Here is a 4,005-nt window from a genome sequence, read left to right on the forward strand (position 1 = left end):
GTGGATTTATTTTTCTTCCATGGGAAAGAGAGAAAAATGTGCAGTTTTATAGCTAATCTCATGATATTGTACACATTTTCCATGAGGCTGAGAGAAAATGTTGCTGTTTTCGAGCTCAGGGATTCTTGAAAGATGGGAAAATCTCAATATTTGTCTCAATATTAACAACATAATTTAAGTATATACACATCTGTTAAACAGTTTGCAGTCACTTAGAAATGTCCTTGTTTTCCATAAAAACATAACTGAAATGAGTTGCAAAATGAATAGTCAAGATGTTGACAAGGTTATAAACAATAATTTTTAATTGAAATAATAATTGTGCCCTTCAAACTTTGCTTTCATCAAAGAATCCTCCATTTGCAGCATTGCAGACCTTTGGCATTCCAGTTGTCAATTTGTTGAGGTAATCTGAAGGGATTTCACCCCATGCTTCCTGAAGCACCTCCCACAAGTTGGAGTGCTTGTTGGGCACTTCTGTACGTACCATACGGTCAAGCTGCACCCACAACAGCTCAATAGAGTTGAGATCCGGTGACAGTGCTGGCCACTCCATTATAGACAGAATACCAGCTGACTGCTTCTTCCCTAAATAATAATAATAATTATTAATTATAATTATTGCATAGTTTGGAGCTGTGCTTTGGGTCATTGTCCTGTTTGTCTCCAATTAAGCGCCGTCCATGGGGTATGGCATGGCGTTGCAAAATGGAGTGACAGCCTTCCTTTTTCAAGATCCCTTTTACCCTGTACAAATCTCTCAATTTACCACCACCAAAGCACCCCAGACCATCACATTGCCTCCACTATGCTTGAAAGATGGCGTCAAGCACTCCTCCAGCATCTTTTCATTTTTTCTGCGTCTCATGAATGTTCTTCTTTGTGATCCGAACACATCAAACTAAGATTTGTCTGTCCATAACACCAATCATCCTCTGTCCAGTGTCTGTGTTCTTTTGCCCATCCTAATCTTTTTATTTTGATTGGCCAGTCAGAGATATAGCTTTTTCTTTGCAACTCTGCCGAGAAGGCCAGCATCCCGGAATCGCCTCCGGTATGCCAAGAAACTGAAGATCTCGTACAACGCTGTGTACTACTCCCTTCACAGAACATAGTTAGAGCACACTCGCTCTAACCAGAATAGAAGGAGGAGTGGGAGGCCCCGGTGCACAACTGAGCAAGAGGACAAGTACATTAGAGTGTCTAGTTTGAGAAACAGACGCCTCACAGGTCCTCAACTGGCAGCTTCATTAATTAGTACCTGCAAAACACCAGTCTCAATGTCAACAGTGAAGAGGTGACTCTGGGATGCTGGCCTTCTAGGCAGACTGGCCAATAAAAATGTAATATTTAGATGGGCAAAAGAACACAGACACTGGACAGAGGAACTCTGCCTAGAAGGCCAGCATCCCGGAGTCGCCTCTTCACTGTTGACGTTGAGACTCAAAACAGGCATTTGTAAAATATGAAAAATGATTAACTGGAAAATCCCCTATTAAAAACAACCACTCTATCAGATCTTTCAGGACTCTGACAGAGTTGATGTTAGACAAAAATCTGACCGAGTTGATATTTTACAGATTTGACAAAAATCATTCAAGTGGTATACACAGTAGCAATTTAGTGTTTCCTCAGTTGCTTTATGACTCTAAAACCTCATTAAAAATGACATATTTGAAACAAAATGAATATTCTATTTGAATCTATCAGGCAGATGGAGTTGACCATTTATGGTTGTGACTGTGGTGATTCCAATATTGTTTGTTTAAATCTATCAAAAGTGGAGAACTTTACAGATTATGAGTTGTCTTGTTTCACTACATGTAGTGAGGACACGAATAAAGGGTCCTTATGGTATAACTGACCCTGCTCATTCCTGATTTAAAAATCTGATGCAGTTAACCAAATCTCTAGATGCAATGTTTTGAGAGAAATATTATTTAATGCAAGGAACAACATACGATAATTTTCAGTTAATATTTATTTTTGGAAGTTTTTTGAATTTTAAACACATTTTTGTTTGAGTTTGATACCTCTTTAAGGAATACCTAGGATAGGATAAAGTAATCCCCCCTTAAAAGATTTAGATGCACTATTGTAAAGTGGCTGTTCCACTGGATGTCATAAGGTGAATGCACCAATTTGTAAGTCGCTCTGGATAAGAGCGTCTGCTAAATGACTTAAATGTAAATGTAATATTGGGATCCTTAAGATCCGGACGAGGGCATTTCCAGACATAGAGCCGACATGGAAATTAATTATTAGTTATTCCAAAAACTTCTTTTTTTTCACTTATAAAATTCCTGTAAATGTAAAATGTATATTTATAAATACAATAAACTGACTTTCAAGACTCCCTGAGCTATTTTCCTGCTATTCTACACATTTTGCCATGGCTGAGAGATAATTCCACGTAATAAAAGAAAATCATGTTTTATGATGTGTTCATATGCTACCTGGGGGGACCCCAACCTCCTCATAAGGAGGCCTCTAAAAGTATAGGGCCCTTACGGGGGCTACAGGGGTGTGTGCTACACCAGTAATGTTTTCATATATTGCTCTACTTTAAAATGTTACCTTTTCCGATTCCCGAGACAAAGCACTATGACAGTTTAAGATTGCTGATATGTATATAGTGTATATGTATTGAAGAAGACAAATGTTTCCTTGACTGTTATGTCCACTAGATGATCTATCGAGGAAAGTGACCCAGTTTGGACGAATGTGTTGATTCTAAAGACGATGCTGCAAAGAGACCATTCAGAGCTCACCCAGTTAACCTCAATCTAAAATTTCTGTACAGTTTTCCTGTTTTTAGCAACTTTCATTATTAACAACAGTACATTTTGGAGGTATAGATTGAAGGAAGTCATACAGTCATACAGTAGATGTGTTGTACATATAAGACATTTTGTTTACCATTGAATGACTTGGTGTTCCATTTTCTCACAACAGATAACCCCCATTTCATCCCATTTAGGCTAAGAACAAAGACCGAAGTAGATTTCTTTGCACAATAATTTGCTCCCCATGGTAGCATCTATCCAGTTAACAATATTCCATATGTATTTTATCTTCCACTTATAATGAAAGTGTAGAGGAAGCAATAGGCTATATCACTGACAAGTGATTTGTTTCCTTATTGTGGCATTTGCAAGATAAATGAAAGACACATTAAATGTAATTTATGTTAATGCATAATTATTGAGTATTCCTTAACTTGTATTTAAATAAGAAAATGAGTTTGTCATATTCATGTGGCTTATGGTTTGTGTTGATGAGGTAAAAGGAAGTGTGCATTTTTGTGTAGTTTGTGTGTGTATATCAAAATACAGTGCCTTCGGAAAGTATTCAGACCCCTTGACATTTTCCACATTTTGTAACGTTAAAGCCTTATTCTGAAATGGATGAAACAAAAAAAATCCTCAGTAATCTACCCCATACCCCAAAATGATGAAGTGAAAACAGATTTTTAGAAGTTTTTGCAAACGTAATAAAAATAAAAAACAGAAATAGCTTATTTACATAAGTATTCAGACCCTTTCCTATGAGACTCGAAATTGAGCTCAGGTGCATCCTGCTTCTACAACTTGATTGGAGTCCACTTGTGGTAAATTCAAATGATTGGACATGATTTGGAAAGGCACACACCTGTGTATATAAGGTCCCACATTTGACAATGCATGTCAAAGCAAAAACCAAGTCATGAAGTTGAAGGAATTGCCCTTAGAGCTCCAAGACAGGATTGTGTCGAGGCACAGATCTGTGGAAGGGTACCAAAAAATGTCTGCAAATCAAATTTATTTATATAGCCCTTCGTACATCAGCTCATATCTCAAAGTGCTGTACAGAAACCCAGCCTAAAACCCCAAACAGCAAGCAATGCAGGTGTAGAAGCACGGTGGCTAGGAAAAACTCCCTAGAAAGGCCAAAACCTAGGAGGAAACCTAGAGAGGAACCAGGCTATGTGGGGTCTGCAGCATTGAAGGTCCCCAAGAACACAGT

Source organism: Oncorhynchus keta, chromosome 35, assembly GCF_023373465.1.
Source record: "Oncorhynchus keta strain PuntledgeMale-10-30-2019 chromosome 35, Oket_V2, whole genome shotgun sequence".
Taxonomy (NCBI): domain Eukaryota; kingdom Metazoa; phylum Chordata; class Actinopteri; order Salmoniformes; family Salmonidae; genus Oncorhynchus; species Oncorhynchus keta.